This window comes from Chelonia mydas, chromosome 1 (assembly GCF_015237465.2).
Source record: "Chelonia mydas isolate rCheMyd1 chromosome 1, rCheMyd1.pri.v2, whole genome shotgun sequence".
NCBI lineage: Eukaryota > Metazoa > Chordata > Testudines > Cheloniidae > Chelonia > Chelonia mydas.
Window position 1 is genome coordinate 46,864,349 of NC_057849.1, and position 21,995 is coordinate 46,886,343.

The 21,995-nt window shown below is 50.2% G+C and overlaps 1 protein-coding gene and 1 long non-coding RNA gene across 9 annotated transcripts in view; one reads left to right on the forward strand and one right to left on the reverse strand.

Moving 5' to 3' along the window:
- The window catches only part of KATNAL1 (katanin catalytic subunit A1 like 1), a 59,878-nt gene extending 46,195 nt beyond the window's left edge, over positions 1 to 13,683 (reverse strand). Inside the window, exon 1 of one of the 7 annotated variants that reach the window (XM_043531402.1) lies at positions 13,482 to 13,683. The gene's annotated coding sequence lies outside the window, so the exon portion shown is untranslated. Of the gene's footprint in view, positions 1 to 11,567; positions 12,117 to 12,163; positions 12,458 to 13,481 lie in introns of those variants that run through there. The other 6 variants (XM_037891796.2, XM_043531384.1, XM_043531396.1 and 3 more) reach the window with 6 other exon arrangements.
- Positions 11,974 to 18,872, forward strand: LOC119565534. Of its 2 annotated transcripts, none has more exons than XR_005224216.2 (3): positions 11,974 to 12,099; positions 13,500 to 13,606; positions 16,332 to 18,872. It is a non-coding gene; the product is annotated as an uncharacterized LOC119565534 (long non-coding RNA). The 2 variants fall into 2 exon arrangements; XR_005224215.2 differs by having other exon boundaries at positions 12,033 to 12,194.
- The last annotated feature ends 3,123 nt before the right edge of the window (positions 18,873 to 21,995 follow it).

Genomic DNA, 21,995 nt, shown 5'->3' on the forward strand with positions numbered 1-21,995 from the left:
ATCATAATGCATATGGACAAGGGAGGCAAACGATGGCTGCACAGCAACCTTCATTCTGCCATTTCCTAGCTTTTGTATGCTTGACATTGTAACATTAATAATGTTATTATGACATGGTTTGTATGTAAAACAGAGATAAAGCCAGCGGTCTTCTCAACAATTCCTATGTTCCTGAAGGAACTACTAACTTTACAATTTTTATCCAGGCACATCACCTCCATACTGGTGCACATAACAAAATCCATGTGATGGGGGGTGAGGCCGAGGGGTTGGGAATGTGGGAGGGGGCTCGGGCAGAGGGTTGGAGTGCAGGGGGATGAGGGGTGCGGGCTCTGTGGTGGGGCTGGGGATGAGGTGTTTGGGGTGAAGGCTCCCCCCGGGGCTGTGACGGGGAGAGAGAACTCCCCCCAGCAGCACCTGGGCTGGCGGGGAGGGGCACTTCTCCCGCCATGGCAGCTCCAGGGCTGGGGCCGTGGGATAGGCGCCTCTCCCACTGCTGCAGCAGGTCTGGGGCTAGGTGAGAGGCGCATCTCCCCCGGCCATGGCAAGTCTGGGCCAGGCTGGGTTGGGGCCGGGCCCGTCTCCCCCACCTGTGGCAGGTCTGTGGCTGGACTGGGTTGAGTCCCGGGCTGGGGGAGAGGAATCCCCGGCCACATAGCTTAGAGGGAACTTAGGTGGTAGCTATGTCAATAAAAATTCTTCCATCGACCTAGCGCTGTCTACACCAGGAGTTAGGTTGACTTAACTATGTATCTCAAAGGTGTGGATTTTTCACACTCCTGAGTTACACAGCTGGGCCAATTTAACTTTTTAGTGTAGACCAGGTCTCAGTCTGTTGACCTGGGCTGGGAGGCTCGCTGCCATGAGCTGTGTAGACATACCCTTTGTGTCTAAGCACAGGCTATTTCTCCAAGTCTGTTTCCTAATCTCTGCATTTTTCCATTAATAGTGTCTCAGCAACTGCTCTTGGCTGCTGTTTCACTGTTAAAATGGTCATATCATCTGGAAGGTTTTCCTTACAACTAATCTAAACTTGCCCTTCTTGAATTTAACGCCATCACTTTAGTTATATATCTTTGATCAATTTGGAATATCTCTCTCCCTCCCTTTATCTATTATTTCAATGCTTTCTATATAACCATCTTATCTCTCACTTTCCCTTCAAAGTTGTAAGCTCTTTAAAATATAAACATAATAGATATGTTAACAGAACCTGAACGAGTAGCATGAATGGTAACACTTATCAAAACAGAGAAAAGCAACCAATCCAGTTTCATTTTCAGCCAGTCTCACACCTGTTACAAGTCTGCAGGAATGTTCTCATATCATAGCCTTTTAATTTCATATTATATTTCTTCACAATACCAATAGCACAGGGGTTTTTTAACACTGAAACCTTTCCGAACTGGTTATTCATCCAATATTAAATTATTCATAATATTTTAAATTAATCTTGTATGTGTGTAACAAATAGATTTCTTTCATTTCAGGTTCTACATCCTAGGATCATTGGCACTGATGTCTGTAACGAACATTGTCGCCTGCTCAGGAACTAGGACTCACATTGAGGTCAATCATCAGAGGCCATCTGTGTTATTGTAGATGCTACAGCCTAGTCTACACCTAAAACTTTAGGGCCTCTCTACACTAGAAACTCTACAGCACTGCACCAGCACCACTGTAGTGCTCTAGCTTAGGCTGCGTCTACACTGCACACTTTACAATGGTGTGGCTGTGCGGCTGCAGCCGCGCCATTGTAAGGTCAGTTGTGTGGCTGCTTTTTATCGCAAGTAGAGAGCTCTCCCGGTGACAAAATAAAACTACCTCCAATGAGGGGTGGTAGCTTCATCGCCGAGAGCGCAGCTCCCGCCAACGAAGCGCGGTCCACACCAGCGCTTTTTGTGTTTTTTCACACCCCTAAGTGACAAAAGTTTTAGAGACAAAAGTGCCAGTGTAGACAAAGCCTTAGACACTTAATACAGTGACAGAAGGGGTTTTTCCGTTGTTGTAGTAAAACCACCTTTCCAAGAGGTGGTAGCTAGGTTAACATAAAAAAATTTCTGTCGACCTAGTGGGGTCTACACCAGGGCTTTGGTCAGATTAATCACAATTGCACAGGGAGTGAAATTTTTCACAGCCCTGAGCACTGTAGTTAAGATGACCTAACTTTGTGGTGTAGACCAGCCCTTAGGTCGACCTAGCTACATCACTCAGGGCTGTGAAAAATTCATATCCCTGAGAGACATAGTTAAGCCAACCTGAGCCCAGATGTAGACACCACTAGGTCGACCGAAGAATTCTTTCATCAACCTAACTACTGCCTGTTGATGGGGTAGATTTACTATAGTGACAGAAAAACCCTTTCCATCATTGTAGGAAGTGTCTACGCTATAGCGCTGTAGGTGCAATTGTGCTGCCCTGAGATCTGGTCTACACCTAAAAATTAGATCATCCTGGCTACACAGCTAAGGGCTGTGAACAATTTCACACCCTGTGTGACAGTTAGGTCGACCAAACACACACTGTAGACCTAGCTAGGTTGACAGAAGAATTCTTCCATCGACCTAGCTACCGCCTCTCAAAGAGGTGGATGAATTACATCAATGGAAAAACCCCTTCAGTCAACGTAGGAAGCATCTACACTAATGTGCTAGCTGTGCCGCTATAATTTAGCCATACCCTTAGTCTTCACTAAAGCCCATCAGATAAACTGAAGGATGGATGCTAATAAGAGCATTTGCCAGTTTCAGTAGGGAAAAACAAAAATCCCTCCCCCACAAAACCACACACACCACGCTTCCCTCCATTAGCTTTGTTTTCACTAAGTTCCCAAACTTTCAAGCAAGTCTTTCCATGAGAGTTGATGATGCTTATCACCTTGCAGACTCCATGACCCTACTTCAACAGGGCACTTAAACACAGGCTTAATTTTAAGCATGTGGTTACATTTCAATTGACTTCAGGATCTGAGCTTGTGCTTAATTGTGGTCCTCAACAGGGATGTCTTCCTCACTCCAGCCCTAAAAGTACACAAGGGAAGCTCTGAAAAAATTAAGCAACAAGTTGTTTTTTTCCTTGCATTTCAGTCTTCAGACTGTAGTGAAGTGAAATCCATTTTGAAATGTTACAAGTATATTTGAAGAGGGGACACCAGGTACTAGGCCTGTAGCATCAACACTTGCCTCTCAAAAGAGATTTGTTTCAATTCTTTTGAGGACAAATTTGAATTGCCTGAATTGCAAACAAAAACAGAATCTTAAAAAAATTTCAGAAGTTAATGGTAGTCAAAACTAAAGAAGAAAGCACTAAGCAGTTGATCAATGTTATGATTAGAGATAGTATGCTATTACGGAATGGAAAAATTAAAGTTCTGATGAATTAACCTAAACACATTAATGCTTATGTACTAGGGTTTTCTGAAGTACTTGACAAAGAGGAATTACAGATTGCTATGTTATTTCTTGACGGGACTGCCAGTTTTAGTCCCTCCTTCAAATCTCAAAGTTGTTTCCGGTACAACCTTCAATAAAGGATTTTAACTGACTTTAGGCTAAATCAAGCAGATGCGTAAGCTCATTAGTAACTTAAGGCATATGAGTGGTTCCCCCTAAATTAATGTTAAGTTACTCTCATACGTGTTTGTAAACCAGGGCCATAAAGATCAGAATGTATACTACTACTTTAATTTAGGCCTCAGTACTTTTCCCCGTTTAAACTGTACTTCTCTAGGAATCAAACTAATTGTCTTCTTATGATTATGAACAAGCTAAAGATATTTATCTACTCAGATAATAATGGTTTAGACCAGCGGTTCTCAAACTGTGGGTCAGGACCCCAAAGTGGGTCGTGATCCCGTTTTAATGGAGTCGCCAGAATTGGCTTAGACTTGCTGGGCCCAGGGCCAAAATCCGAGGGCTTCAGCCCTGGACAGCAGGGCTCAGGTTGGAGGCCCCCTGCCTCAGGCTGAAGCCCTTGGGCTTTGGCTTTGACTCCCCCCATCCAGGGCAGTGGAGCTTGGGCTTTGGCCCTCTGAAACAGGGCAACGGGACTAGGGCAGGCTCAGGCTTCTGTCCCCCTCACCACCTGGGGTTGTGTAATAATTTTTGTTTTCAGAAGGGGGATGCAGTGCAATTAAGTTTGAGAACCCCTGGTTTAGACAAGTAGACACCAGAGACAAGTTCTCTATTATTGGTGTGGCAGGTTTCAAGTCTTTCGATATCTCAATTTTTAAAAAGGTGACTCTTTTGAGTGACAATTAGTTATGTTGAAGACGTCCTCATATTTGTATATACAAGGCCTGTTATTGATCCACCTTGCCCTAACTTCTGCCCACTTCTCTTCCCAGCCTTAGATTGTGCATTCCTTGGAGTACCTGCCATTCCTTCTTGAATGTTTGGAAATGGCATGCATTGTTTGCACTACTGTGAACAAATATTACTTTAAATAATAAGAAGCAATGCAATGTCATTGATTGAAAATATAAATTTGAGGGGATGAGAAAAGATTAAACAGATACTTAGAATATTTCTTAAATTTGAATCCCAGTGTAATTTCAGTCTTTTTATCTCAGAAACTTCAGTGAATTTGTATCTTATTTGTATTTGTATCTTCTGAAGAAATTATGGTTCTTGTTACTGCAAGATGTATATTTTTGAAATGATAAACCATTGTTAATAATGGATGGATCTACATTGAAATGTTTATCCCACAGCATGAAATGTAAAATAAGTTAGGGCTTGGCTACACTTGCGAGTTACAGCACATTAAAGGAGCCCCAGGCGCACTAGCTCACTACCTGTCCACACTGGCAAGGCATGTAGAGTGCTCTGACTCCGCGGCTAAAGCGCTCCTGGTACTCCACCTCGGTGAGTGGAATAACATTTTGTGCACCCCTACTGGAGCGCCGCGGTGCGAGTGTGGACTCCCTGGTCTGTTAGTGTGCTCTGATCGGCCTCCAGAAGTGTCCCACAATGCCTGTTCTAGCTACTCTGGTCATCACTTTGAACTCTACTGCCCTCCCCTGAGGTGACCAACCATCAAACCTGCCCTTTAAATTCTCTGGGAATTTTGAAAATACCCTTCCTGTTTGCCCAGCCAGGTGTGGAGTGCTCTCAGCGAATCTTTCCAGGTGACCATGACTCCACGTGCCAGGTGATCCCCAGTATGGAGCAATGGCGAGGTGCTGGACCTCATCAGTGGTTGGGGGGAGGAAGCTGTCTAGTCCCAGCTGCGCTCCAGCCATAGGAATTATGATACCTTCGGGCAGATATCAAGGGACATGATGGAAAGGGGCCATGACTGGGAAGCACTGCAGTGCAGGAATAAAGTGAAGGAGCTGCAGAATGCCTACCGCAAAGCCCGCAAGGCAAACAGCCGCTCCGGTGCTGCCCCTGCAACCTGCTGTTTCTACAAAGAGCTGGACGTGACACTTGGGGGCGACCCCACCTCCACTCAGAGTACCACCATGGACACTTCAGAGCCCAGTTCAACAAGGCAGGAGGAGGAGCAGCAATGCGGGAGCGAGGGTGCTGAGATGGAGGAAGACACCCCAGAATCCTTACATGCATGCAGCCAGTAGCTGTTCTCAAGCCAGGAGGAAGGTAGCCAGTAGCGGGGGCTGGTGCTTGGGGAAGGACAAACACCTGAGGAGATTCCCAGTAAGCGGCTTTTATTTTGGGAAGGAAGTTATTCGGTGCAGGCTCTTGGGGTGAGGATGGTTAGGGCTGCATGCATGCCTAGATACGGAATAGGGCATTGATGCGCTCTCTCACATCGTGGTAATTGGCTCAGTGATCTCTTCAGAGGTCTCATTCAGAACTTGGGCAATGCGCTTGCGCAGGTTTCTCGGGAGAGCCACTGTGTTCCTTGTCCCAGTAAGGCTAACTTGTCCGCGACACTGTGCCGTGAGGGGCGGGGAGACCATTGCTGCACACAGGCAGGCTGCATATGGGCCAAGGTGGAATCCGCATTGCAGTAGAAGACCCTCCCTTGCTTCCCAGGTCACCCTCAGCAGCAAGATTTCTTCCAGGATGAACTCCTGTGGAAAATGTGGGGACAGTGTTCAGTATAGGGGCCCCCTGCCGCTGTTGACTCTCCCCAAGACACAGAAACCCAGAAGACAGTTCAGCCGTGAAACAGTCAGTCAAGCTTGACCCTGTGCTTACTCACCATTTTGGGGCTCCTGTGGGTTATGTGCGCTCGCTTTGGGACGGGCAAGTTATGCTATTGTGTAGACTGGGCTTGCCCTGAAGTACAGGGGAATCATTGCTCTGTCTGGTGTGAACAATGCTGCCTCTGTTAAGTGTTGCATTTTGCCTTTACAAATGCAACCTTGAGATCTCAGTCATCCATGTTATCACTGGCCGAAAGACTCCAAAGAATCAGAAAGAGGCCACGTAGAAGCAAGGAAGACATGTTGCATGAAGTAATGCAGCATTCAAGTAATGAAAATTGAAAAGTGTAGGAGTGGCGGGACAGCAAAAGGAGGATCCGCCAGCAGAATGAGGATCGCTAGCACAAAAGTGCGGTGCTCCAGCAGCAAAGCACAGATTGGCTGATAAGCATAATGGAGCACCAAGCAGACTCGATCCAGGCGCTCGTAGCCATGCAGGCGAAGCACTACCGTGCCCGACCCCCCCCTGCAGCCCTTGTCCCAAAACTCTTTCCCTTGTGCCCCCATGTCACCTCCAACCCACTTTCCCCAACATCCGGGTTCTTACCGCAACCAGCTGCCTCCAACACCTGTAGCTTCACAACCCAGCCCTGAAAACTATGACCCTTACCCACTGCACTCAACCTCCATCACCATGCAGTATAGCCATCCTGAAGTGCAGCACTCATTGCACAGCACTCCAGACAGGAAGGCTGGGTATGATAACAGGACATACGCAAATCTGTGATTGTACCATTCCCCACCCCATCCCCTTGCCCTTTCTGTTTCCCAAGAAGTTGTGTTTCTTTTCAATGAATTATTTTCTTTTCAATAAATGGATTTTTTGGCTTTGAAAACGTTCTTTATTATTGCATAAAGTAAAAGATACCTTAGTCCAGGAAAGAAACAGGCAATGCAAGTCAGCATAGCAAACACAGATTCCTACTAACATTGGAACCACTGCACTTCACTCCCAGGCAGGGCACCAGACATTACTGGTGGCTTTCAGCCTCAAATTGCTCCCTCAAGGCATCCCTAATCCTTGCAGCCCTGCGCTGGGCCCCTCTAATAGCCCTGCTCTCTGGCTGTTCAAATTCAGTCTCCATGTGTTGAACCTCCGAGTTCCATGCCTGAGTGAATCATTCACCCTTCCCTTCACAAATGTTATGGAGGGTACAGCACTCAGATATAACCACGGGGATGCTGTCATCGGCCAGGTCCAGCTTCCCATACAGAGAGCACCAGGGGCCCTTTAAACGCCAAAAGCACACTCCACAGTCATTCTGCACAGGCTCAGCCTGTTGAACCACTCCTTGCTGCTGTCAAGGCTCCCTGTATAGGGTTTCATGAGCCACTGCATTAAAGGTTAAGCGGGGTCTCCAAGGATCACAGTGTGCATTTCGACTTCCCCTACAGTGATCTTCTGGTCTGGGAAAAAAGTCCCAGCTTGCAGCCTCCTGAACAGGCCGGTGTTCTGAAAAATGCGTGCGTCATGCACCTTTCCGGGCCAGCCTGCATTAATGTCAATGAAACACCCACGGTGATCCATAAGTGCCTGGAGAACCATAGAGAAATACCCCGTCCGATTAACGTACTCTGAGGCTACATGGGCTGGTGGCAGAATTGGAATATGTGTGCCATCTATCGCTCCTCCGCAGTTAGGGAAACCCATTTGTGCAAAGCCAACCACAATGTCGTGCACGTTACCCAGAGTCATGGTTCTTCTGAGCAGGATGCGATTAACGGCCCTGCAAACTTGCATCAACATGATTCCAACGGTCGACTTTCCCATTCCAAACTGGTTAGCAACCAATCGGTAGCTGTCTGGAGTTGCCAGCTTCCAGATTGCAATAGCCACCTGCTTCTCCACCGTCAGGGCACCTCTCAATTTCATGTCCTTGTGCAGTAGGGTGGGGGCAAGCTCCTCACACTGTCCCATGAGAGTGGCTTTTCTCATCCGAAAATTCTACAGCCACTGCTCGTCATCCCAGACTTGCATGACGATGTGATCCCACCACTCAGTACTCGTTTCCCGAGCCCAAAAGCAGCGTTCCATGGTGGTGAGCATGTCCATGAATGCCACAAGCAAACTCGTGTCATATGCGTTACTCGAGTCGATATAATCGTCGGAGTCCTCACTGTCATTTTGGATCATAAGGAATAACTTGACTGCCAAATGTGACGTGCTGGCAAGACTCATCAGCATACTCCTCAGCAGTTCGGGCTCCATTCCCGCAGACCAAAAGAGAACACAGAGCGCGCAGTACAAAAAACGTTGAAAGATGGCACCAAATGTGGACAGAAGCACAGGGATCGCTGGGATGCAAACTGATGCATCACGGGGCGTTGGGACAGGACCCAGAATGCCCTGCACCCTCCGCCCTCTTCCCACAAGCCACAGCCCCAGAATGGGAAGAGGTGCTCTGTGGGATAGCTGCCCATCATGCACCGCTCCCAATGCTGCTGCAAGTGCCGCAAATATGGCCACGCCAGTGCGCTTGCAGCTGTCAGTGTGGACAGACTGCAGCGCTTTCCCTACTGCCCTCTCCGAAGGTGGGTGTAACTCAAAGCGCTCTACATCTGCAAGTGTAGCCATACCCTCAGTGCTCAGACACTAAAATTTAAACTATACATCCAGGGTCAAAATCTTTCTTGCCATACTCTCATTTAAGTATTTCAATTGACTTCAATGGGACTATGGGTATGAGTAAAGCAAGCAGTATTTGGTTCCCAGTCTTAGAAAGTCTGACTTGAATACGCCTAGCATATATATTTTCTAGCAGCTTATTATAAATAAGTAACTTTACTGATGCCAAAAGTTCCAGGTAGAATAAGTTTGTCCTGTCACTGTAAATAAACATCAAGTAGCAAGAATCCTAACTTTTCATTTGCTTTCAGTGGAACATTAACTACCAAGAGCAGCACAGCTGAGAAAATACAGAGGCAAAAGATACCAGCCGTTACCCCCTTTTCATTCACTTATCTGCCTTTTTTCATGCTGCCCATTATACCAGCAACACCTTCCCTGTTCTTGTCTACCAAGGCACTACCCTCGCCTCATTTAAGTTGTGCTCAAAAAAAAAACTCTCACTTTTCCTGCAATGTCTACAATAAATGAGTCCATTATTTTCATTGGTTTTAATGTGACCTGTTTTATTTTCCCATTAAAAAAGAAAAGCACTAAGATGTGTACATCTTATAGCAAATAGCTGCATTATGCTTTTGCTGTAACCCTCATTCTCCTTACACTATCTCCCTCCCTATTGCTGTAATCCTTACTGATGGTGTTATGCCTAAAGCTATGTTTACACCACAGGCAGCGGGTATAATAGGCCTTCCCTGGCACAGCCGCTGCCACAGGACGCCGTTTGAGAGTTTTAACTTATTATGCGTCATGCAGGTTCCGGGGCAACTGAGGAGGCTGTATCTGCTATTCAGCTTCCCGTAATCACTAATCTCCCTGGACTCCAGAGAGTCCAGGAAGCTGAGTAGCAGATACCGCCTCCTCAGCCGCCCTAGAACCTGCATGGTGCATATAAAGAGCTCCCCATTCTTCCGCTGGGTGGCTGGGGGAGGTGTGCCGCCTTTCTCATTCTCCTGCCAGCAGGGAGGTGGCTCAGGCCAGCACGGAGGTGGCTCAGGCCAGCACGGCCAGGGGTGGCTTGGGCTGCTGGGGACCAGGGCTCGGGTAGGGCACTGGAGCTCCTCTAGAGATTGGGGTGGGGGCTTAGGGTTCTGATGGGCCCTGGGCTTCTCTGGACGCAGGAGGGGTGGTCTGGGGGGCTCAGGACTCTGCTGCATGGGGCAGGGCCAGGGGGCTAGCCTCCCCGAAAGTGGTGTCCACTTTCCGCCCATGTTCTACACTACAGCCCATGTCAGCAAAATTTATATCACCCTGGGTGTGAATATTCCACACCCCGAGCAACATAAGCGACACTGACATAAGCACTCATGTGCACAGCGCTCTGTCAGTGGGAGAGCTTTTCCTGCCGACATAGCTTATGCTGCTCATGGAGGTGGGTTTTTTATGCCAACAGGAATGCTCTCACCAGCTGTGCCACTGCAGCGTTGTACGTATAGACATGGCCTAAGAGTGGGTTGTCAAGGGCTTGTCTACAGTTGAACTGCTACAGCACGTTAGTGTAGGAACTACCTATACCAATGGGAGAGGTTCTCCCATCAGCATAGGTAATGCACCTCCCCAAGAGGTGATAGCTAGGTCAACAGAAGAATTCTTCCATCAACCTAGTGCTGTCTACATTGGACTTAGGTCAGCTTCACTACATTGCTCTGGGGTATGGATTTTTCACACCAATGAGTAACATAGCTGAGCCAATCTAAGTTTCTAGTGTAGACCAGCACCAACTCTTCTGGGTAGGGACAGCATTTTTCCTCCTCTCTGATGGATGTATCACACATTTGGGTACTATAAAATAAATAAGTTGAAAATATTTAACTTTTCCCAACTGAGCAGCATACTAAATGTATTGACTGCATTTACAGCAAGAGATAGCAATTTTTCAAATGTAATTAAATTATAAATGTTTACAATTTGTGAATATCTTAGGAACGGTTGGGAAAGAAATCCCTAGAGTCCTAAATCATATGCTAATTCACCAATCAATCCTTCCTCTTTGGACACTTTAGAAACCACTCACAGGTGCTCAAGTAAAATCTCAGTGCATCTGCTACAACTAGAGTAAAATGCACAAAATATGGTGTGTCTAGGATAGGAAATGTTTTTTCCTCCCCCACTAGAAACAAATGTCCATCATTTTAAAAGTAGAGGACACAAGCCACCGAAGAATAGACTGTAAGGAAAAATCCTGCACTAATCCCTACAGGATGAAGCATGACCTAACATTTTGTTCCATCTCCAATTACTATATTGAACATAGACTTTTGTATGCTAAATCTTTTCGGAGCAGGAACTTTGTTTTCTGTCTTTTCTAAAGGGACAAGCTGCAGAACACACTAAATCTGCAACCTCGGGAGAGGAGGCTGTGCAATCAGGATGGAAAAGCCGAGCATTTCAAAGACAAAAGGAACTATGAAAAAATAAAACTGGCTGTGTGCATGCGTAGAGCAGCTAACTCAACAGGGTCAGTGTTTGAGAGGTGCATTAGAATTGCACAACATACAATAAATCATTTGTTGGATGACACTCCAGAGCCCTCACTCCCTCCTTACACATCTCCTTCATTCCCCCATGTCCCCTCACACAGCACTCATCCCCACCCCCTTACACACCCACTTCTCCATCCTCATTATACAGCACTCAGCCCCCCCTTACACCCCCACCTACCTATCCATCCTCACTATGCAGCTCTCAGCCTCCCCACCCCCACTTCTCCATCCTCGTCATGCAGCACTCAGCCCGCCCCTGCCAGCTCCCCCTCCTCTCCCCAGCACTCACCCTCCAGCCCCCACGCACAACTCGCCCCCTCCCCCAGCCCCGGGGAGGGGAGCGTTTCCCAGCCCCCTGCCTGGTTCTGGGGCGCTGGTTTGTCCGCTCGCAGGGCCCCGCCCGAGATGCGGAGGCCCCACCATCCCGCGACAGACGGTGGGGCGGGGGAGCAGCCTCAGCACCGTTATACGACCTCCGTCTGCGGCAGCGGCCCCACGCTGGGGCGCAGCCGGCGCTGCCGCAGGCCCCGGTGCCGCACCCACCTCCGGGCCCCCAACAAATCACCCCCGACCCCTGCAAAGGCTCAGATGCCGGGGCAAAGCCAGGCTGTGCCCCCCCCACCCGGCTACGCGCAGCGCGCTGGGCTCTGTAGTCCGCTCCCGCCCGCGCCTCTGCTGGGCGTCACAGAACGCGTGAGCCCAAGAACTACGTCGCCCATCCTGCTTCGCGGCAGAGGCTCCGCACCTCCCTCCCCCCGCGGCCGGCAGGACAGAGGAACGTTCAGTCGCCCAACGCCGCTCGCGCCGCGGCGCCTCTCGGGGTTTGTTTCGCGTCCCCGCCCCAGCAGCCGCGATAGGCGCGGCCCAGTCAGACCCTGCCCTCACCTGGTGGAGCCACCTGCACCTCTGCCCTTGGGTGCGTGCCCGCGTGCGGGTGGGGGGAGGCACAGCCTGCCGGCTCCGTTAGCCCGTGGCTTGCGAGCTGCGGCGGCGGCACGTTGCCATGGAGGCGAGGGGCGACGCCCGGCCCTGGTGTCTGGGTAGCCCGCTGCTCCGCCTCTCCCCCGCCCAGAGAGAGGCTGGGGCGGGCTGGCCTCCCTGGGGGGTGGGTGAAACCCAGACCCCTTCCCCTTCCTCCACCACAGCCGGGGGGGGCAGCCCCCACAGACCGCCCTCCCGCCTCCGCCCGCCACACCCGGGGGAGCAGCGTTACCCGCCCCCACAGACCCCCCCCCACCTCCGCCCGCCACACCCGTGGGGCAGCGTTACCCGCCCCCACAGACCCCCCACCTCCACCCACCACACCCGGGGGAGCAGCGTTACCCGACCCCACAGACCCCCCCCCCACCTCCGCCCGCCACACCCGGGGGAGCAGCGTTACCCGACCCCACAGACCCCCACCTCCACCTGCCACACCCAGGGGGCAGCATTACCCGACCCCACAGACACCCACCCTCCACCTGCCACACCCAGGGGAGCAGCGTTACCCACCCCCACAGACCCCCCACCTCCACCTGCCACACCCGGGGCAGGTGGTTACCCGACTCCATAGACACCACCCTTCATGAGACTTTAAAAAGCCTAAATGGTGATTTCTGGCGTATCTGATGACTCACAGACACACCTGTCCACCCTCCCCCCCCCCCCCCCCCCCACAGCCCACCTGTGCTCCGTCCTCCCTTGTATCCACATGCTGCCTGTCCCCCACCCACAGCCCCCTGTGTCCCGTCTTCCCACGTATCCACCCGCTGCCTGTCCCCAGTTCTCCCACATACCCACACCGTGCCTGTCTCCAGTCCTCCCACATATCCACATGCTGCCTGTCCCCCACCCACAGCCCGCCTGTGTTCCATCCTCCCACATATCCACACGCTGCCTGTCTCACCAACACCCACGCACTGCCTGTCCCCAGTCCTCCCACGTATCCACACGCTGTCTGCCCCAAACACCTACACATTGCCTGCCACTCTACAGCCTGCCAGTGCCCTGTCCTCCCACATATCCACACGCTGCCTGTCCCCCCAACACCCACACTCTGCCTGACCCCTGTCCTCCCACGTACCCACACGCCTGTCCCCTCACAGCCCATATGTCCCCCATCCTCCCACGTACCCACACAGTGCCTCCCCCCCCCTTATTTCACCTGTCCTCCCACGTACCCATACGCTGTTTGTGAGTCTGTGAGGTGGAAGCTGGCACTCACCCACTGAACTTCCAACAGATGGGAATGATTTTTAATCCTGCTGAGCTGGGCTGAAATCAAATTGGTGATGCACAGGGGAAAGGCTCTATGGCTCATGAGCAATGCCTTCACACATCCAGTTTCCAGTAAGTAAGGTTAAGATTATGTGACTTCTGAGACCTCCATGACATCTGATGTTTCAGCCATTGGCAGCGCATATCATAGGCTGGGGGAGGCTAAGCCGCCCCAAATAGCCCTATGTGGCCCCGCCCACGCTCCACCTGAGGCTCCTTCCTGCTTGCCACTTCCCCCTGGACCCCAGCCCAGGCAGGTTGCTTCTCTTCTGGGGCAGCCAGCCTGCGGCTGGGACTTGGGGCAGTTGGGGCCACCCAGCACTGGGGAGACCCCGGGTGTGCCCCCTGGTGCTCCAGGGCTGGGGGCAGTTGGAGGCACTGGGGCTGCCCACCCTGTGCTGGGGGCGCTGGGGCTGGAAGTGTGGGGCTGCAGCACCCAGGCTGGGGAGTGAAGTGTGCCTAGGAAACTAGGGCTGTAGGAGGAAGAGAGCTCCAATTTGATTTGCAAAAAACTATCCTCCATGTCCATTTGCAGAAGTAAAGCCCATATGCCTACTGAGCGATTGTTGTTCATGGTAAAGCTCCATACTGGTGCTTAGGCCACCCAGCAGTGGGGCCGTGGGGCCTGGTGCTCCAGGGCTCGGGGCCACGCACCACCCACCCACACAGCACTCTGGGGCTGGAGGTGTTCGGGCATCCTGGGGCTGCGAGGGCGAGGCCTTGGGCAGAAGGGGTGGGCTGGGCAAGGGACTAGCCTCCCTGAGCCCACGGTTCACCCGCCGCCCATGTCTTCAGCCCCGGGGCAGCAGGGGAGAAGCTGTCAGCCAATGTGGGCCTGAGAACTCTGAGCTGCCACGGGTGGCAGGTGCACCAGCAGCTCCCAGCCACTGCTGGGGGACCCAAAGCTCCCAGCCGATGCGAGCGGTGAGGAGACTCGCAGCTGCGAGCCACCAGCCCCGGAGCCATGGGCTGCAAGTATCATAGACAATGGGAGGCTGTGCCGCCCCAAACAGCCTGGTATGGCCCTGCCCATGCTCCACCCCCAGACCCACTTCTGCAGTTCCCTGCACTCTGCCATGGCCAGGCTGTCTGGGGCTGGGGCTGGCTGGCTGGCCTGCCTCCCGCAGGGACTCAGGGTGGCTGGTGCTAGGACTGCGCTACCTGGACTCCAGGGCTGGGGGTGCTATGGCCACACCACATGACCGTCTGGGGTACTGGGGTTTGGGGCAGCTGCCTGGCACACCAGGGCTGGAGACGCTGCAGCCATGCTGCCCGGGTACCCAGGAGCTCTGTGCTGTCACGGGGGGCGGAGGGCACCCCAAGCTCCCAGCTACCGCTGGGAGCCCCCGCAACTCCCAGCTGCCTGGTACCCCAGAGCTCTCAGCCACCACGCGCGGCAGGGAGACCCCGAAGCTCCCAACTGCCAGCCCTGAAGCTCCGAGCCGAGGACCCACAGCACCGAGCCACCTCAGACAGCAGGGGGACCCCGGAGCTCGCAGCTACCACTGGCACTGAGGGACCCCAGAGCTCCTAGTGGCAGTGGGTGCTGGATCCTCCTCCCCTTTCCTTCTCGCAGCAGGGCTGGGGCTCATCCCCATTTTGTCACAGCTATTTTTAGTAAAAGTCAGAGACCAGGTCATGTGCTTCTATGAATTTTTGTTTATTATCTGTGACCTGGTCTGTGACTTTTACTAAAAATAACTGAGACAAAATCTTAACCTTACCAATAAGAGCTAATTTATACCTTGGCAAATGAGGTTTGCTTTCTAAAGATCAATTTATTAAATCAAGATCTGACCTTTTTGGAGTTTACACAGGTGGGATTTTCCACTCTGGACATGCAACCAAAATCAAAAATTGCTCTCAGTCTTAAAGCCTATTTTGACAGACAAAAAAGGTGTGTTTTTCACTCATCAGCTCAATTGAGTTAGATTAACACAACTGAAAAGCTTAACTTAACCTAACATGTTTAGAGTCATGTTAAGTGGCTCTGTTGTAGCTTAGGATCTTCAACTTCCAGTGTGTTAACCTACATTTTAGCACTCTTTAAGAAGACTTGTCAATTGTGTTATGTTAACTTGATTGAACAAATTTGATAGAAAATCCTATCTTTTTGCCCATCAAGACATGGCCAAACATACTACTGTAAACCAGTAGATCTCAACCTTTCCAGAAGCTGATTTGTTTTGTGTACCCCCAAATTTTACCTCACTTAAAAACAACTAGCTTACAAAATCAGACATAGAAATACAAGTGTCACAGCACAGTATTACTGAAAAATTACTTACTTTCTCATTTTTACCATATAATTATAAAATAAATCAATTGGAATATAAATATTGTACTCACATTTCAGTGTATAGCATGTAGAGTAGTACAAACGAGTTGTCTGTATGAAATATTCATTTGTACTGACTTAGCTAGTGCTTTTTATGTAGCCTGAAGCTCCCAACTGCCATCCCTGAAGCTCCAAGCAAAAATAAAACAACTAGGCAAATATCTAGATGAGCTGATGTACCCCCAGAAGACCTCTGCGTAACCCCTTAGGCAGTACGATAGCTAGATCAATGAAAGAAATCTTCCATCGAGCTAGTACCGTTTACACAGGAACTTAGGTCAGCTTTACTATATCTCTCAGGGATGTGGATTTTTCACACCCCAAGCGACGTTAGCTGGGTCGATCTAATTTTCTAGTGTAGACCACCAGCCCATGGATACTGAGAGATTCACAAATGAGATGGCTGGAAACAGAAATGAAAAAGATTATTTTTTGTTATTTTCTTTTTGTTTATTTCAGGTAAGGGAAATAGAACAGACAATAGCACCCAGTGACTAAGCAAGAATCGTATTCCAAACTAAAGAGGCAGTAGTTGGACCAGCAGTGCACAACTCAGGAAATAAATACTGAAGGAATTGAGATTTTCAGTCAAGGAACAAGATAAGTTATGTGCAAGCACAGGTCTCAGTGAAACAGCCATGAAGTTGGAGTTCACCATGTTGGAGATGGCAAAAGTGGAGAAGGAATGAGAATTAATATAAGAACAGCCATACTGGCTCAGACCAAAAGTCCATCTAGCCCAGTATCCTGTATTCCGACAGTGGCCACTGCCAGGTGCTTCAGAGGGAATGAACAAAACAGGTAATCATCAAGTGAGCCATCCCCTGTTGCCCATTCCCAGCTTCTGGCAACCAGAAGCTAGGGACACCATCCCTGCCCATCCTGGCTAATAGCCATTGATAAACCTATCCTCCATGAATGTATCTAGTTCTCTTTTGAACCCTCCCCAGACCCCAAACCACCACGGGGAAAAGCATCTGGCTCTCTCGGGAAGAAGCTTTTGCTGTGCCCCATGCAGGTTCTGGGGCAGCTGAGGAGGCGATATTTGCTACTCAACTTCCAGGGTTCATCAATAATCTCTCTCGAGTCCAGGGACATTACTGATGAACCCGGGAAGCTGAATAGCACATACTGCCTCCTCACTTGCCCCAGAACCTGCATGGGGCATAATAAAACAAAAACTTCCGTCCTCCAAACCCCGCAACCGGGGTTCTGGCGGCTGCGTCAGTGCCGGGCCTATTATACCCACCGCCCATGCCCGTACCCCTCCATCTATCCAGCTTGGTGTACACCTAAAAGTTTTACCAGCAGAGCCAAGTTGATTAGAAGTGTGAAAAAATCACACCCCTTACCAACACAGCTATGCTGGCAAAAGTCCTATTGTAGATGCAGCTATACCGGCAACAAGTCCTTTTGCTTGTATCGCATGTTCCACTTGGGGAACTCTTTTGCCAGTAAAAGCTGTGTCTCCTCAAGGAGGGTTTTCTGGTAGAGCTCTGCTGGTGTATCTCAACCCCCTCCTGGCAAACCCTTTCAAGTGTAGACAGGGCTGTATTGTGGACACAGGCAGACTACATGTACACTAGCAACTGTATGCGTGTCCATAAGAACATAAGAACGGCCATAGTGGGTCAGACCAAAGGTCCATCTAGCCCAGTATCCTGTCTTCTGACAGTGGTCAATGCCAGATGCTTCAGAGGGAATGAACAGAACAGGTAATCATCAAGTGATCCATCCCGTCGCCCATTCCCAGCTTCTGGCAAATTCCAGATATGGGCAGCTAAAGAGAAACCACAGTGCAAGAAGAGACCCACCAGAGAGCACTCGAGTTAGAAGGGCAAAAATGGGAAGGAGAGAAAGCAGCAGCTCAGGAAAGAGCTGGAAAGGCAGTTCATGATCAAAAGACTGAAATTAGAAAGTCAGGTCCCTCAGCCAGTAGGTAATCTTCACCAGGTAGTCACAGTTGAGATAAAGTGTGCCCGACAGTTACAGGGGGATTGATTGCATTGAAGACTATTTACCCACCTTCAAAAGGATATGCACGGTACACAGAACCCCTGGAGAATGACTCACTTCCCAAATTACTTGTAAAGTTTTGCAAGTATTCAATGATATGGATGTAAGTGACGCTATGAAATATGTCCAGTATAAGAAGTCTATGTTCAGTAGGTTTCAAAATACCCCAGACGCATATTGCCTCCAATTTAGAAACCTCAGAAAACTTCACAAAATGAATCACAGGGAATATGTTCATAAAGTGGTGGATTATTTGAGAAAAGGAATCAAAAGTAAAGGGGAAGACAATTATGACAACACCTGTTTGCTCAGGAGAACAGTGGGAACAGTCTCCAACTTCTGTTGTGGTGGCAGCTGAGGCAGTGGACCGGACTCATACCTGCCAGCAAGACCCTTCTTAGAACTCAAGTCCCAAAGGGAAGGGCAAAAGCCGAGCATAAAAGGGGCTTCCTGATTTGTCCCCAGGAAAAATGAGGGAAGGGTGGGGACTAACCCCATACCACTCCAATTCCCGTTGCCTCAGTGAGTCTGTTAAATTTGGGGTGGGTATCCCAAAGTATCAGTATCTTCAAGCTGTCCTCTCAGGTGTGCTGTGATCAAAGTAGACAGAAGATGGTTACATTTGGAGGGATGCAATGAAAACTGTTTTGAAGGTCTACTCAAAATGGTACGTGTCTGCAGGTAGATGCTGCAGAAGGTAGGCGCTGGAGAAGCTACACAGCTGTATCAGGAGAGCAACAGAATGTCCTCTCCCATCATTCTTAAATAATTATCTAAACCCATTCTGAGCAGGTGGCCCCGGGGTCAGCCACACTGTCCGCTGCAGAAGTCATGGAGGTTGCAGGAAATCACGGAATCCGTGACTTCCGCACCTCTGGCTCCGTGACAAACATGGAGCCCTACAATTGATTTACATCAATGTAAGATGAGAGGTGAATCAGGTTGTATATCACAGGTATCCATATTAAAGGCTCAGAAACTAAACAAAGTAGTCTAATGGAATCATCAATATGCTGTAAAGGTGGATTCTAAACTTTATAAATGGATCTAAGGACACGACCAAGGTGTCCGATGGTGTACAGCTGCCGAAGTTCATATATCGCTCAGGCACATGCACATATGGGTGCTTGTATTGGTACTGCGTATAGTCCCCAGGAGTGTTTGCTCTCATGTAAAATGCAGTGCACCATGGTTGGTATCCCAGTGTTTTGTAGGATATCAGCGATTCACTCAGGGTTTTCTGGGAGTTAGGGGTCAAGTTCCCATTATGTCATTTTCTCCATAATACTTTTCACATCCCATAATTTTCACACAATTTTTTAAAACTCCTATAGTTCCACATGGCACTTTTTTTGGCCTCTGCTATCTCTGGTAGAAGCATGAGTGTTGTTACTACAGGACTCATGATTCACCTGTATTTGCAACGTTTGAAAGAGTACTGCTCAAGCAAGATTGCTGTGAGGGACATGTGGAGATGTTCAAGGACAATAACTGGATGCTGATGGACACAGCAACTCAAAATGTCAGGTTGTTGGTGGTGTTTGTGGAGCAGCTCCAAATGGTGGTTCACCACTTCTGGGCCTGAGAAACAAGCATTGTAGGATTGCATTGTAAATGCAGATCTGGGATGATGAACAGTGGCTGCAGAATTTTTGTCTGCAGAAAGCTACGTTCCTTGATCTAAGTATCAGAGGGGTAGCCATGTTAGTCTGTATCCACAAAAACAACGAGGAGTCCGGTGGCACCTTAAAGACTAACAGATTTATTTGGGCATCCTTGATCTGTATGCCAAACTCAACTCAGCCTTCCGACGCAAGAACACCAAAATGAGAGTTGCGTTGTCAGCGAGGAAGAAAGTGAGGATCACACTCTGGAAGTTTGCAACCCAGGCTGCTCTCAGTCAGTGGGCAATCTGTTTGGAGGTGGAAAATCCATAGTGGGGGCCGTGGTCACCAAAGTGTGTAATGCCATTCGGCATCCTCTGCTATACAAGAGTCTGACTCTCAGTAATGTACAGGAAATAGTGGATGGATTTACAGCATTGTGTTCCTGAACTGTGGTGAGGTGATAGATAGCACACATATCCAGGGCCGTCCCTAGCTATTCTGGGGCCCTACGCCGTCCCTCCACTGCCCACTCCGTGGGGGTAGGGGGAGCACAGGCTTCTGTGGGAGGGAAGCGGGGGGACTGGCCCCAGGCCTCCGTGGGGGGACAGGGCTGGCTTGTGGGGCAGGGGGGAACCACCCCCCAGCACTCATCGGCAGCGCAGCTGGGGCCGGGTCGCTGCACTTCCCGCCACCGGTGAGTGCAGACCCAACCCTGCTGCGGAGCTCAGAGGAGTGGGGGCGGGGCTGGGGCAGAGCAGGGGTGGGAAGAGGCGTGGCTGGGGTGGGGAAGAGGCGGGAAAGAGGCGTGGCTGGGGTGGGGAAGAGGGGTCCGGGGGCCCTGGGGAAGAGGCGGGACAGGGGAAGGAGCAGCACGCAGCTGTGCAGGGCACCAGGAAATTTGGTGCCCCAAATTTCCTGGTGCCCTACGCAGCTGCGTACTTTGCATATTGGTAAGGACGGCCCTGCATATATCCCTGTTCTGGCACCAGCCTACCTTATCACTGAGTACATCAACAGCAAGGGATGCTTTTCCATGGTTATGCAAGTGCTAGTAGATCACCAGGGATGGTTCACTGATATTGGTGTGGGCAGGTCAGGGAAGGTGCATGATACTCACATCTCTAAGCACACAGGACTTTTCAGAAAGCTACATTCTTCCCTGACCAGCTGGTTACCAACCATTGGCGATGTTGAAATGATTCTGGGGGACCCAGCCTGCCCCGTACTCCCCTGGCTCATGAAGCCGTACACTGGCCATCTTGACAGCGCCAAGAAAAGATGGAACTACCAGCTCAGCAGATGCAGATTGACTGTTGAATGCTTTTGGTAGACTGAAGGGACATAGGTGCTGTTTACTCACAATGGCTATGTCTACACTACATAGCTTTTAGCAACATGGCTATGTCACTACAGCCTGCTGCTAAAAGGAGTGCAGCGTAGCCGCTGTTTGTTGGCTCTCCTGCCGAAAAAAACCTTCCACCTCCAACAAGCAGCATTTCCGTTGTCGTCAGGAGAGCGCTCCTGCCAACAACATGCTGTTCACATTGGCACTTGTCACAGCAAAACTTTTGTCTTATGGGGGTGGGGAGTAACACCTCTGAAAGACAAAAGTTTTGTCGTTCAATTGCCAGTGTAGACATAGCCTATATTGGATCTCAGTGAGAGAAACATCCCATGGTTAGAGCTGCCTATGGTGTACTGCATAATATATGTGAGGCAAAGGGAAAAAAGCTGCCACCAGACTCCTGAGGATGACTAAAGCACAGAGGACTGACCTGCTACTGGCTTCCTGAAGATGTCCAGGCCCATATCTTGCTAGCCTGTTTACTGCAATGGTGCCAGCCGCACTCATTGCAGAGTGGCGTGCAGAGGCGTGCACAAAGGGGGACAAGCAGGGGCATCCCCAATAATGGTCAGGGGCACAGAACTTCTCCTGCCCCAGGGCCGCAGAGGCAGGAAAGATTGAGCTCCTGCCAGGGCTGGGCAGGGGCAAGATGGAGGGAGGGAAGATCAAGCTCCTGGCCAGGGCCGGGTGGAGGGAGGGAAAATCAAGATCCTCCCGGGGCTGGGAGAGGGGAGTGGAGGAGGGCAGCGAGCTCCTCCCTGGGCCAGGGAAGGGGTAGGAAGGGGGGGCAGCGATCCTCCTGGGGCCAGGGGAAAGGAGGAGAAGGAAGGGGGGCAGCAAGCCCCTGTGCCACCCCCAAAAGGGGTCAAATTTAAATTCCTCCGCACGGCCCTGGTGGCATGGGAAAGTCTCCTATTGCAGAGGAAGACACAAGGCTGCCATTCCTACAAATCTTTGGGAGAGGATTGGAGAGCATCTCCATGAAAGTTTCCTCAAGATCTTTCAAGAGGATAAAAGGGACATCCCTATTCAGATCAACAACTTACTCTGCATGCCTCCCACCCCCATCTATGTCAGCAAGCCGAAGAAATGAAAAGCCGATGCTGACTTTAATTCTGTGTTTGTTCTACCTCCCCTTGAGCGCAGGACACTGAT